The 15,490-nt window shown below is 40.4% G+C and overlaps 1 pseudogene across 1 annotated transcript; it reads right to left on the bottom strand.

Moving 5' to 3' along the window:
• Positions 1-3,176: 3,176 nt before the first annotated feature.
• LOC309791964 (Golgi pH regulator-like) lies at positions 3,177-3,902 on the bottom strand (annotated as a pseudogene). Its single transcript has one exon. The product of its transcript is annotated as a Golgi pH regulator-like (transcript).
• Positions 3,903-15,490: the final 11,588 nt, after the last annotated feature.

Genomic DNA, 15,490 nt, shown 5'->3' with positions numbered 1-15,490 from the left:
AGAGAAACATGGTGTTGGGTATATGGGAACTCCCTGTACTCTCTCAGCAACTTTTGTGTGAATCTAAAACTATTCTCGATTAAGATTTTATTTAAAAAAAAAAAGACCTTAGGGTCCCCAACATTCTACAGGCAGATAGTAGGATGAGGAAGCTGCTCAGCTGCCAGGGAGGACATATACTTCTTCAGATGTGACCCAAAGAGGTCATGGAAAACTACCTCCCCCAAGGTGGGGCCAAGAGCCATGAGAACAATGGATAGAAGAGCTATTCCCAGGGAAGAGAATTGGAGCCTGAGCAAGGAACATTCCCTACCTCCAGGTTGGGAACTTGGCAATGTTTGCCCAGTGAGATTTTAGAATTGCTACAGATCTGTGACTGCTTCCCCTTCTGCCATGGGCTTTTTATTTTTGGAAGCCTGTCTCTGTTCCACTATGGTATGTGGTGTCCCAAATAATCTAGGATTATGGTATCCCAGAATGAAAGACCCATAGAACATACCTGAACCTGACTCACAGCTCAGAGTACGGCTGCCACAGCTGCCCAGCCAACCTGTAGGCAAGATGTAAAAGTTCTGTTATTGTAAGCCAGTGAGAATTTTTTGGTCCATGGCAAAACTTGACTAATACATCTGGCAAAGGTTCCCAAAGAACTGAGGAATGGCTCTAGATGGGATCTGAGCCTACTAAAGGTGAGAAAGTAGGTGGAGGAGAAAGTTGTAGTGCTTCTCTAGACAATGATCAGCTCTATCTCCAAAATCAGGTTAGAGTATTCCAAACATCACATCCACAAGGTATATCAGAAATGTCCTCAAATGACTAGAGTCCAGAATTTTATATCAAACTTTAATAATTAGTGATACTATTAAAACCCAGATAATAACTATAGTTCCAAACAAGGTCCTATTCCAAAGAAACTCCTTGGGAATGAGACTGAGATATAGAATGTTAATGAATCTTAGAACTGCTTAGATGATTTTTTTGTTTTTGTTTATTTATTTATTTATCTATTTATTGATATTTTTAGAATCTGTTAGATAATTTTTATGAAGAAGACACAAATCTTTATAACAAAATCTCAACTGCATTTTTCTAGTAAGTATCTTGAAGGCAATTATTAAAATAGACATCTGAGATAAAAATTAACTTCTCTGTTTATATAAAAACATTAAAAATTCACTTGTTCATTTTTTGAGCCATAAACTTGTACCCATTAAGATGAATATAGGAAGAATTAAAACTCTTTTATTGCAAAATTATTTGAGTCTGCCAACAATGGATAAGTTAATAATAATTTTGACATTTATTTTGCTCCAATGCAAACTTTATATATTTCCTTTCATGCTAAGCAATATTTGATATAACAAAATACCAACATAAAATAATACAGATTTATCCATGGAGTTGGTTTTAATGGGAACTGACCTATGTTCAATGATTGCAAACCACTTTAACAGGTTTTACTTGTTTATATAAGAGACATTTTTAAAAAGACATTTATTTTTCACTTTTCCTGGCATTGACTAGGGACAATCTTGTCACAGTTCTACTTTACAAAACTACAAGGAAGGAACACTCAATTTGAGGTTCATGTGAAATATAATTACCCACTTTTCTTCCTTTACAACATGTACTCCATAGACAGGATGACAAGCCAAGGGGTACATAATACACTGCCTGTCATTAATAACAAGTATGCTCTTCTGAAATTATTTTACAATAGCACTTATTCAGAATACCCTTTACTTGCTTTTTGGACTACTATGGATTTATAGCACTTTAACAAGTATTGCCTGTTTCAAATCAAAGATATAAATAGGAATTTATTAAATAAATGAACAGACCAGGTACAATCATAAACAAGTACTGTAAATTTTAACATATACAAAGTTTCATCTCTGCCCATGACTCTTAAGGTGGTTACACGGGCAGGCTCTGGGTCCCTATGCCAGGACTGCAGAGAGATACAGCTCCTCCATATTGCCCTAAAGAAATATCACACATTCTCCAAGGCTCTTCAAAGCCCACCTACTGAATGAAGCCTTTCTTGAGTCTCCCGAGCAAATGTGATCTCTTCTTCTTTTAAATCCATCCATAATAATGATAAAGCAAATAATAACCCAAATCCCACTGACTTATCCTTGAAAACTTCCAATATGCTTCATCCAGGCTAAACTCTACATTCGCCGTCCATCTCACTTCTTCTTTGCAGCACTCCCACAAAGCAGGTATCATTATTCCCCCTTTATAGATGAGGAAACTGGGCAAAGATTTGAACTCAGGATTTAACTGAGTTTTTGTTGTTGTTGTTAACAATCTCTGATCTTTTTTTTTTTTTTTTAAATCTTTATTTTTGGCTGCATTGGGTCTTCATTGCTGCACGCAGGCCTTCTCTAGTTGCGCCAAGCGGGAGCCACCCCCCATCGTGGTTCACAGGCCTCCCACTGCAGCGGCCTCTCTCACTGCAGAGCACGTCTCCAGGTGCACAAGCTTCAGTAGTTGCAGCACGTGGGCTCAGCAGTTGTGGCACACGGGCCCTGGAGCATGCGGGCTTCAGTAGTTGCAGCACGTGCACTCAGTAGTTGCAGCACATGGGCTTTAGAGTGCATGGGCTTCAGTAGTTGTGGCACATGAGCTCAGTTGCTCCACAGCATGTGGGATCCTCCCGGACCAGGGATCAAACCCATGTCCCCTGCATCAGCAGGCAGACTCCCAACCACTGTGCCACCAGGGAAGTCCCACAATCTCTGATCTTAACGATAGTCAATCTCAAGGGAATGTCATAACCTTCTCCACGTGATCCTTGACCTAAACAGAATCTCATGTGTTTGGCCCAGCTACCTCAAATCTCTCTTACCCCAGAATTCCAGTGTATTTTCTCCCCTTAGTTTCTTGGCTCTTTTCAGCCCCACCACCCAGCATACCGTACCAGCCTCAAACCCAAACAGGGTGCTCTTGGCTGAGTACTAGCTTGAGTTATTTCTCTCTCTCATTTCTAGTTGATGCTACTCATGATCACAGTATCATCTGAGGAGGAAGGTGTAAGCTGGAGGTAGAATATGCTACCACAGCATTTTGTTTGTTTAAAAAAATGTTAGGCCCTGGTCCCCTCCATTTTTTCCCTCTTATATCTAAATTCTGACACTCCTGGCCTGTAGCAGTCTGTAAGAGGCATGAGTTCAAGGTGCCACATGCTTCCTGGTACCTGTCTATGGGTCAAATAGAGGAAGAGTATGCTGGAGAGAGCACTGACCAGGAAGATGACACCAAACCAACGGTGACAGAAGTTGAACTGCAGCTCTCCAAGGACTTCGGTGACTATGGTGCGGTGCTCCAGAGGCATGCTCATTCGGATCAGCAGCACAGAGGAGACAAAGTACATGTCCATGATCTGTGCTAATAGCAGGACAATGACATTGGAGGACTCACTGCGGGATATGGCATAGAAGAGCTTGGTAAGAGTGATCAGCACTCCTCTAATAGACGTGACAAAGATTATTCCAATCAGAATGAAGGAAATGTGTTGGGACCAGGACTTCACATCAAATTGGATCCCCAGATAGTTCACAGTGATCTCAATGCCTCTTATGACTGGATCTGTTTTCCCAACTTGGTCAAAAACGATATTAATGGTTGCCATGAAAATTTTCCAAACACAGTAAATAGAGAAAAAGTAACCCAGAAAATTAAAATATTTCCCCTTGAAAGTTTTGGAGTATTCTATTCTCTCATTGGTAGCACAGAGATCAGCCGTTCCCAGAAAAAGCTGCCTGCTTAGTTCTTCCAAAGCATCCACTTCCTGTTGAATAAGAGTACGATTTTCACTTCCTGGTACTGAAGTGGTAACACTCTATCATTCCCCAGAATCCTGATGGTTTGTTATGCACCTCCCCTTTCTGGAACATAGTAGCTTCAAGGACAGGATTTAACTCCAAAAATGGTGATCTTAACAACTCAGCTGGAATACTTGGTTTGCATTTGAATTGCATGTGATTTCTGTCTCCCTATTCAGTCGGGGAGTTCTTTGGGCAGGTACCCTACGTGACCGGCTCTGTATCACTTTATATCCCTTCATAGTGTCTTGCATAGTAAGAAGTAAAAACAAATACTGGATTTTCTATATTCCAAAAAGCAGCTACTCTTTCCACATTTAAATGTCTCTTAAATTGGAACACACGTTCAATTGGTGTCTTGATTTACATGGTAGTCTTTTCCTTCTTTCTTCTCCTAAAAAGCTGTTATTAGCCCTTAGGTGTTTCCTATCGATATAATCTTAGGATCAAGTAGTAGTTAAACTTGGATAGAAGTTTAACTACTAGAGAAAAGATTAGGTCACTGTGGAGGTAAGTTCCTTTAGATTTCTGAATGCCACCTGAGTATTAAGCAGAGCAGAAATTCAGAGGGGAATCCATTTGAAAGCGAAAGGGAAGGTAATCAGAGGTAGCTCATTAGAAATAAAACATTGTGAATTCAGTGGGTTTCAAGGGAACATGCAGATTATACTAAGATCTCATGAGGAGGGGGAAACTGCTGAACATTTATGTCTCTGTGATGCCCAAACTGAGGTAAGACAGAAACACAGATGGCGGGTAACCAGGAGTCCATGTCCATCTGACTCTGACTGCACATACTCTCCTACCAGATGTCCTGGCAATGGCATTAGAATGAGAAAAATCATGTGAAAATACTGTAAACAGTCTTTCAGGCAGGGACATGAGTAGCTTGTCCACTAGCTTGAACGAAGTCCTAGGAGAATTTGGGAGTGACGTCATGAAGGGAGTCATTATGTATGACACAATATCAAGCCTGGGTACTTCTGTATCCTCCCTGTCTTGCTTTGGACATTGGTACTGTGGCTTGAAAGGTAACGCAGTAGACCATTCTTCCCATTAGCTTGGTTTGGAAAAGGAGGAAAGAGAACTGAAAGTAGCTGTGTCAGGGAAAGGGGTCTGGGTTTAAGGGACGGTTTGTGTTTTTATAAATAGAAGAGACTTGAGAATGTTTTTATGCTGAGAAGAGAGAGTCAGCAGAGAGAGAGAGAGAGAGAGAGAGAGAGAGAGAGAGAGAGAGAGAGAGAGAGAGAGAGAGAGAGAGAGAGAGAGGTAAAAATTAGCTAAAGGGGATAATTAAAGGAGCAAGTTCCTTAAAGTAGCCCCTGAGAGCCTGAATAGGGCTCAGGGCACAAAGAGAGGTATTAGCGTTGGTCTGGAGGAGGGATGCGTTTTCAACTGAGCTGAAGGAAGGGTTAAGAGAGGGTACGGATGTGGATGCGTTCAGAGTGGTGTGGGGTTCGAGTTGGGAGAAATAACACGATGACTTCTCAGTTCTTTGCAGAGGAGATAAGTCTCACTGCTAAGAGTGAGAGGGAAATAGGTCAGACAGAAGGCTTCAGGAGATTGAAGAAGGTTGACAATGACTGTTCAGTGGACAGTGGAAGAGCTGCCTTGTGTTGAGGGCATGATTGGGGTTTGTAGTGGGAGCAGTCTGCGTGGTGTTATGAGGTTCTTCAGCTGGGATAACTATTTGGGGTAAAGAAAGGGGAGAAGAGGCAGATTTACCAAGGGCTGAGCTGTTGCTGGAAGAGTTCAACAGGACATGGAGCAAAGCATCTGAGGTGTGCACAAGAGGGTGGTTGATGGGATGATGGCATCCTAAGCTCAACAGGGTAAATTGGGAAAATTGGTATGGTCAGTGGAATGTAGGCTTCTGTGAGTTTCAAAGAGCAGTTTAATAGGAAGTGGTCGGTTTGGAACGACAGGAGGAGATGATCAGAGAGAGACTGGAATTAAAAAATTTAGAACTGGGTGATAACAAGATCTGGGGGACTCCACGGATGTGAGTGGAGCCAGCCAAGTTGAACTGAAGAACCCTGAAGTTGAGGAGGATGGAGTGTTGGATTGCATCATCCATAAGATAATGGAAGCCACCTGTGACAATATCAGGCATGCAAGTGTTGAGGATTTTTCCTTAAAACAAAACAAAACAAAAATTTAACTGCAGTATAACAGAATCTACCTTTATTTTAAAAAAATAATAGACTTTAATTTTTTTGATCAGTGTTAGGTTTATAGAAAAATTAAGCAGAAAGTATAGGCATTCCCATATCATCTTTAACTATCCTGTTATATGTGTGGTTTAATCATATGTTCTCTCAAAGCCTTTGGAGTGGATTACAAATAAATGCATATCCTGATTGCATTTTATAGCACTAAGAATTTGACTTGCTTAGAATTATTGATAATTGATAAGCTCTAACCCAGCTGTACTCAGAAATTCCTTCTCACCTCTCTCATCTTACTTATCAAAAAAGTACCCATCCTTTCAGTCATTTCATATGCCTTCCACTTCATGAACTTTCCCTGACTGCCAGACCTAGATGTTGGTTCTCTCTCCTTTAATATCTCTTTGATAATAATTCTCTTATGATACTTATACATTGCTTTCTGGTAGAATTTTTTTTGCTATTTAACTTATGCACCATTAGGCTCTAAGCTCTGAGGACAATGTCTTTGTTCAACTCATCCCCTGTAGCACCTGGCACGGTGCCTTGTGTACCACAGGTTTGAAATTAACATTTGTGGAAGTGGATGAATTATGAAGTGGAAATCCCAACTTTACGAAGGAGGTAAACTAGGATGTAAATATTCTTTCTTTCAACAAAGGGATTGACTTCATGTTTTTGCTAAATAATTTGTTCCCTTAATGCGTTTAATATATAATTTTCAAAATTTCAAGTGAACTAGAAACAGTTCAGTTCCAAAATTTTAACTGACCTAGGAACAATTTCTTGGCACAAAGTACACGTGTGTAACCACTAATTTTGGATTATTTGAAGCAAATCTTGCTCTCGTGTTTTTGTTAACAGAAAGAGTTGATACCAAAGGTCTTTGTTCAGACCTTTTACTGCCTCTTGTTTATTTGTGCTTCTCCTGGGAACTCTAGCTCAGCTTTTAAGCCCAAACATACTACCTTCTCCAATGTAGAAGAAGGTGTAAGTAATATAACTCATGTTAGGATGATCCATGGGGGAGAGGGCACACAACCTCTGGGGTTGGATGTTCCTCAGGTTCAATCTTGTCTCCACTCACTACTACGAAGCTCAAGGAAAATTTTACTTCTCTCAACTATGTCCTTACAGATTAAATGGCGATAATAATATACCTACCTCACAAGAGAGTGGTGAGGGCAAAATATAATGTATGTCAAGTACCTACTCACAAAGCTCAATAAATGATATATATGTCCCTTACTCCTGAGACATGATTGTGTCTGCTTCTGTCATGGGTGTAAGAAGTAGAAAAATTTTCTGAAAAGGTGGCTTGCTGGGAAAATTAGACCAATATCAGCTCCAGTCTTTGGGAATGTAGATCTTCACAGTGTGTCTTATGTTTGGTTTAAAGCATTTCCAAAAGACTGGGTCGTGGGACTTCCCTGGTGGTGCAGTGGATAAGACTCCACACTCCCAATGCAGGGGGCCTGGGTTCGATCGCTGGTCAGGGAACTAGATCCCACATGCATGCTGCAACTAAGAGTTCGCATGCCACAATTAAGGAGCCCAGAGCCACAACTAAGACCCAGTGCAACCAAATAAATAAATATTTAAGAAAAAAAAAGACCAGGTTGTTATGTCCAAATGGAATAATTTGGACATACATGTGTACATGTAATGTAACAAATACATTACAAAGCAAAATATAAAATTTTAAAAATTTCCTAAGATGGTTGCGTTATTGGTCCTGTATATAACTTTCTGTTCTTCAGAGAGGAGCCACCTAGCAAAGGCGGTCCTATAAGGATCACCTTACAGGATCTTACAAGATCTAAAGTCCCTGAGACTTTAATTATGATATGGTAGAAAATGTCTCTGCTTGGATCTGTGATCACTTATTATTTTAACCTTTCAAAGCCAGTAATTTTAAAGCGTTCGACTCAACTACAGTACTTTTATTAGTGTGGAAATGTTTTATTGCAGCTTGGCTGAGATTTTCTTTTACTAATGTCATTAGCACTACGTAAAAATGAATTATGTTGAGGTTTACAGTACTATCTTTGTTTAGAGAAAATATGATGATGTTTATGAGCACATGAGGTGGGTCTCCTGGGGGTAAACACTAACAACATATATCTTTCTCATCCTCCAGGCATGCTTACATTGCTAATAAGTACAAGTACTTTGGCTTGGAAAAAGGTCTGGATTTAGATTTACTTTTTCAAGATTATGTTGAATTCTCATAACATCCTTTAAAGAAAAGTCTAGCTTCAGAGTCACTAAGGCTTAATTAAAATCTCTAGCACACAGTCTGGTCGCATCCCTTACCTATTTTGTAGCTTTAGCTCCTGGTAACTGTTGTATGCTAACACTGGTGTTCAACAGGTCATTGAAATCAAATTAATGAAGGCATCTTTGAAGTCAGAGATCAGTTGTGTTCATCTACAACATTTTCACATATAACAGGTACAAAATAAAGGAAAAGTGATTTTGTTTAACCTTGGAGAATCCTGAATGGATGGACGAAAACTGCAAGCATTTTAGCGGGAAAATAATTATTTGTGGAAAAAAATTCTAATTAAACAAAATAAAATAAACGAAGAACAAAATTCCTTGGTATATAAATCCTTTTCTGAGTCTTTAAGGGGTAAAGACTCAAGGTCCCAAACCGCAATTCCTAGGTCTTTGAAAGTGCCTTTAGAATTTCCTACTTTCTTGGGCACAGCACAGGGATTCTCAAAGTGTAGTCCTGACCGTCAGCCCCCTCATCATCTGGGAACTTGTTAAAAATATAAAGTCTTGGGCCTCCCTCAGGCCCCAGAACCAGAATCTTTAGGGTAGGGCCAGTGATCTGTGTTTTTGTAAGCCCTCAAGACCCTCTGATGTTCTGCTCTAAAATGTGGGAGCCTTTGACCTACAGCAATTCTTCTTAAATATTTCTGTGCAGCAGAAGCCCTTGGAGGGTTTGCCTAAACAGAGGTCCCTAACCCAGCCCCTGAGATTCAGTGGCACTAAATTCTGGGAGTTGTATGGGAACCTGCATTAATTTTTTTTAAGATTCTGGTATAGGTGATCTATAAAGCACAATTTGAGAAATTCTGGCTTGAAGTGGATTTAAGTGTTAACAAAATTAATTTTTTTTTCCACAAAATTCCCCTCCACAACTGAGCAAAAACCTTTAAGCTCTGACTTCCAAGCGTCTATAACATTCATTTAGCCTGAAAATGCCTGCTCATGAAGGTATCCCCTCACTGCAGGCTTCCCTCATCCCACTGTTAGAGGGACGGAAACCTCTGTGGGCTCCGCTGTGAGGCTCTGCCCACCTCTTCCACAGGTGTGATGTTTCATCACAGAAGCCTATGCTACAGAAGAAGGGATGTAACCCATACATCTGCAGAACGTAAAGTATTAAGTATATGCTCAGCCAAGATAAAACACAAGTGAGGACCTAATTTTTTAAATTATTATTATTTTTTTTCTGAGATGATAGCTGGAGAAAGATCACTTTGGGAAAAGGGAGCTCCATCTTTGCATATCCTGCCACAAGAACAGTCTGTTCTAAGCAAGGTGACCTTTAAAAGAAATTTGGGGAATTTTTATTTAATCCACGGACACTACTAAAAATATTAATGAAATTAGGGAAATTGTTGGTTCATTTTATGTTTCTTCTAATGTATCCCTGCTTGCTCTATAGGTCTTTCCACTTTGTGTGGTAGGAAGAATACAGTAATGAATATTTTTGCTACAAAAAAAAAAAAAGAAAAAGAAAGATGCATGTTGTATACTGGCCTCACTAGCTTATTTAGCTAGTTGTGATATAAAAATCTATTATAACATTTCTGGTTCAACTGAGAAAAAATTGATACTCATTCATTATATTTACAAGTGTATTCCTTTAAACATTTTTATGTTTTATTTTCTACTGTATTAGATTTTTTTTAACAGCAAAAGTAATAATGCTTGTTAAAGAAGTCAAACACTACAGAGATGTATATATGAATATAAATGTCCCATATCTCCCTCCAAACTTATCTCCTAAGTATTTGTATTTCAAATAGCCTTTTATTTTTTTTTAACTTAAGAACAATACATGTCCATTCTAAAACATTTAGAAAAGGTAGCAAGCAAAAGAAGTGAATCACACACAGTCTCCCATTCTGATATAACCACTGTGAATATTTTGGTGTAGCTCTTTCAATTTTCCCAATACGTGTATTTATTAAAATTGGTCCCTACTTTTTTGCAACTGATCTTTTTTGCTCCCTACTATGTTGTGGGCGTTCTTCTATATCATTAAAATGGAGAATCTTGTATTTCCTAAAGCATGATATGTAATATGTGCCACAGTTGATGCATGAAATGATTTTTTGGTGCTACATGAACACATTTTAAACATTTTTAATGGTTACATTTTTTTGTTTGTAACTGAAAAATATAACTAGTACATTGAGCCTGTAATTTGGCAGATACTGTTGCTTATAATAAGGCTAAAGAAGGTAGAACTTGATAATCAACTTTATGAAGAATGTGTGGATTACTTAGTAATGTGTGACCCTTAGTCATGCCCATGAATGTTTCAGATAACTTCTTGGACTTGACGAGTGTGGGAGTGATGAGCTCACCCTATCAGTGCCAGCGGTCCCTTTCAATGACAAAGTTTTAACTCACCTTGTCCAATCCCAAAATGACAGTCAGAGATAGCCTACCTATCTACGTAATTTAATAAACATCAATATAATGCCCTACCCTAGATAAAAAGGAGAAACAAGAAGAGAATAATTTGTATAAAAGAATATACATTTTAGTGAATTAAGTGGTTGGTCTTAATGATGGATGTACTACCATGATGGACATAATGGGAGATTCACTGAGAATGTGAAGCTGGGAGTGCAGATAGACACAGGTGAGTTTCATGGCGACTGAAACACTGTGAGCAGCATGGCCATTGGCGACACTGATTTTCCAAAATTGTGAACAACTTGCAGAATTCTGAACACAATAAACGGTCTTCCCTGATGTACAAAGTAGCTGCATTTCTGGAAAAATCAGCATATATATATATATATATATATATATATATATATATGAGCATATATTAAAGCTGGGCAAAAATTTTGCATTTACATGTGAAATGGATTTAGGTCTGGATTAGGTAATTACGAATATAGTACTCTTCAGGTCTGGCTCAGTAGACTTTTCACCAGCTTGGATTTTCTGAAAGACATTTGAAGTCACTTGGAATTACCGGTCGATGCCTAGTCACAATTCCTGGTGAGAACATGCTGGCATCGCAGCTGTCTAACACCCCCGGCCCCTCCCCAACAAAGGCAGTAGTACTTCCAACCCCCAATTAACAGCAACAACCAAAAAAGTTTAGATTTCTAAAAGGCTCCCCCGGCACAGCTTCTGAGAACTATGAGTGGAAAGTGCACAGAGGACTAGTGCACTTACTAGCGCTGGCCCTCTGACTGCTGTGACAGCTGACTGTCACTGTGACAGCTGGGCTCTTTTCCGAGGTACAGCAAAGGCCACTTTCGGAAGTTAACGGTTATTACGTACGCAAGGTATGTATACATGTGCATAACTGCGATTTGGAATCAGACCTGTACTTCATCTTTCTGACTGGGGCTGCTGTACATCAGTGAGAAAAGAGATTTTTAGTGCAGAAAGGTTAGGTGTGTGGCAGAAATAAAGGGTATTAATTGTGATTTGGTTAAATCAGTTGGTGGTTTTTTTTTTTTTTTTTTTTTTGCTAGGTTTTAGGACCAAATCAATGCATTAATAGCCTTACTATGTTTTCTTTATATTTGTTTTTATAACTATCTGATACTGAAGGTAGTTATACTGTACTTCCACTTATGTAGTGATAAAAAGTTACCTTTAAATATTCTTATCTCAGTAAAATATGTGAGTTAATTTAAAGGAAGATGTTAAGTAGATATTAGCACAGACGGCAATATTCCAAAGATAGCACGTGAATGATCAAAGATTGGGAAAACCTCACCTACAACACTATTTTCATGAGTTAAACATAATCCTTTTTACCACTTTTCTAGTGTTGAGCTTTTAATTTGTTTTCTGTTATAAACAATGCTTCAAAGAACCTCCTTTTTTTTGGCCAGGCTGTGCAGCCTGTGGGATTCTTAGTTCCCTGACCAGGGACTGAACCTGCACCCTCGGCAGTGAAAGTGCAGAGTCCTAACCGCTGGACCGCCAGGGAACTCCCTCAAAGAACCTCTTGTAGCTAAATATTGTTCATATCCGTGATGATTCCCTTACGAGAATTCACAGATGTGAAACTGTCTGGTGGAAGGGCAATGATTATATTATTTTAAAGTTTGAAATTAACAATTTCTCTAAGTTTTTATGAAGACATTTAGGAGGTTAGCAAAGTGGTATTTATGACCCATGGGAATACTTTCTTCCTTGTTACTCAAAGGACAGCTTAATGCAATTGCCTTCAGGTGTGTTCGGGGACCAAAGCACGATTCTTCCCACCCTTTGGGGAAGTGGGTGGTGGGCAAAACGCTTGGTTGGAAGATCTGGTTTGTAGTTAATGTTACCCTTTCCATTTAATTAGCTTTGTGATCTTGTGCAAGTCACAACCTCTCTAAGCTATAATTTTCTTACCCATAAAATTGTCCTAAAAATAATACACGATTTACCTCACTGAGCTGTGAAGATTAAGTGAAATGATATACGCGAAAGTGGCTTGTAAATGCTAGAGCACGATATAAAATGTTAGCTGTTGATATTATATAAGTGCAATATATATTCCCCTCTTGAGAGGTTCCAAAAGCACAATTCTCTGGCTTCACAGATACAAGTTGTCTCATGCAATGCAGATGATTTTAAAATACCACGTGGGGACAGTATCTGGAAAAAGTGAAGGGTATGAAAGAGGAAAGAACTAAATTCCAGTGAGAATCTATTTCTTTACTGCTGGCCCCTCCCGTTCCCTCCTCAGCAGACACTAGAACCTGAGTTGGTACTGCAGCAACACTAATCTTGGGCTTTTGAGCTTTGTTCCTTACCATCAGATCTCACTGAAAACATCGGTTACCCAGAAGTCACATTACTTGTTAATCTAGGATTGGTCTGGTAGCTCAGGATTTCTGAGTTCAGGCTAGGACGAGAATTTGCTATTTCTGGCACCTATAGATTGTTGGAAAAGCTAATGATTTTCATGAGACGCTGTTCTCTTTCCATAATGCAAGTTATTCGAATGGTGTCTTTTTGTGGGTGGATTCAGGTAAGAATCATCCTATGAGCTGTTTATCAGATGCTGACAAAATCCAAAGAGTGGAGCCCGGGGTGAATACAGTGTGTGCAGAAGGGTGAGGGACGACACCGAAGGCACCTGGGCTTGAGATTTAACTCTGCCACTCAACCCCCCCAGCCTCAGTTTCCCAGCTGCAAAATAAGGGAGTCAGACCAGAATTTAGTCACGAGGTCTCCCATGTCTCTGCCCGCAGTAAGATTCTATAATTCTGTGGGCCAGTTTAGAAATTGGGGGTGGACCTTTCCAACCTCCTGCCATGGGCAGGAGAGGAAGCCTTGCAGCTGGAGGGTCTTAGCTGGGCCTTTGGGAGGAGCAAGGATTCTTCTCTGTGACATCACAATATCCAGCCCAGGCTCAACCCTGGCTGAGAAGGAGAAGGTAACAAGAGGTTTGGCTACTGATGTATTAGAGGTGGATGCTACCTGATGGAGCTCGAAGGAATCAGCCAGCCATGACTCTGGTTCAGGTACGTGACATCTGCTGAGCTCAGAACAGAAATTACTGTGTCTAAAGGAACATGAGGAGAGGACAAGAAGATGGGCGTGTCTCTGGGCTTAGGGATGACAGCATAAGCACAGAGACTCTGCACCAGTTACTTTAGGGTAATGTAAAGAATCCAAACGAGCAGACGAAAGGCCACAGGCGGTCCCACCAGAAGCAGAGCTGGGGCACATGCTCCCAACAGCCAGACTTAACTGCCATGAAGCCGGACCACAGGGCATTTCCAAGACGGTTAGCCCCTCACTGTCCTCCCCCCACCACTGGGGGGTGCAAAAGAGGCACAGGAGGGAGCCGCAAGAGCTCAGTGTAAAATTACTTTCTAAAATAGACTACAGTTGTTGCCTAATGATGTTTATTCTTTTATCTAGGCGTTTTTCTTTTAATAGCTTCTCCCCAGAATGATAGGGAAGAGTAAGCTAAATAAAAAAGAAGTTAACTGGGGCTTCCCTGGTGGCGCAGTGGTTGAGAATCTGCCTGCTAATGCAGGGGATACGAGCTCGAGCCCTGGTCTGGGAGGATCCCACATGCCGCGGAGCAACTAGGCCCGTGAGCCACAACTACTGAGCCTGCGCATCTGGAGCCTGTGCTCCACAACAGGAGAGGCCGTGATAGTGAGAGGCCCGCGCACCGCGATGAAGAGTGGCCCCCACTCGCCGCAACTGGAGAAAGCCCTCGCACAGAAACGAAGACCCAACACAGCCATAAATAAATAAATAATATATATTTTTTTAAAAAAATAAGTTAACTGAAAGAAGTATTTTAATAGAAGATAGTATAAAAATGCAAACAAAAGTAATATAATAAAACAAAGAGAAAAAAACTTATTAATGGGTTAGCAAGCGATACTGATTCTAAAGTCTGGTTTTGAAATTTCAAGGCTTAAAAGGCAAAAGGCCACCCCCTATAAACAGTGAAAGAGAAGGGCCTTCTGGTTGAGAAGTAAAACAGTTCAGTTGAAACCACCTACAGCCCCTCCCCCTAAAGAGCTCACACCAGTGAAATCATCACTGGGGATGCGGACAGTTCTGTTTTCTTTACCTTGCCTTAGGGTTTTGGCTTCTAAAATATTTGTTTCTTGCTGGAGTCTCAAGGCCCTGAGAGGCTCTGAATGACGGCAAATAGCTGCTCTGTTTACCAGTAGGGCGGAGCGCGGGGGTGGGTGCCAGGCCCTGACTCATCGGCACTGGCCTCCCTGAGCGCGCTGGGACCCCAGAGCCACGTACAAGACTGCTCAGGCAGGCACGCTGAGATTCGCCTGCAAGATCCAAGTTTACCGCCTTGCTCCCCAGTGGAAGCAGCAGTCCAGTGTTCCCACAGGTAGCTCAGCTGCCCACAGAGGGCCCCAAGAGCAACAGACAAGGTGGGGAAGACCCAGGGTCTATCCACAAGACACAATTTTAACACTCTTTAGCCTCCAACCCATTGGGAATAAATATATCTCAGCCGCAAGGCCCAAACTCACTCTATACAAGTAGTAATAATCCAAAGCATGTAAATAAATTCAGAGGTTCAGATAAAAACAAAATGGACCTGCACATTGACTCTAGCACATATTCAGCTTCTGTCTAGAGAAGCTACTATGATTTTCACAATTAGATTATGACCCAACCTCTGAAGTCCTTGGAAATTAAAAGCTCATTGGTCCAGTTTTTAGACTTTATTCATTTTATAGTCATTGAAAACTACGTTTAGGTTTAACCTAAAATAATATCCACAAAACA

The sequence above is a fragment of the Mesoplodon mirus genome, assembly GCF_964341445.2.
Source record: "Mesoplodon mirus genome assembly, chromosome: 16".
NCBI lineage: Eukaryota > Metazoa > Chordata > Mammalia > Artiodactyla > Ziphiidae > Mesoplodon > Mesoplodon mirus.
Note: the sequence above shows the minus strand (reverse complement) of the source record. Positions and strands in the feature narration are given on the sequence as shown.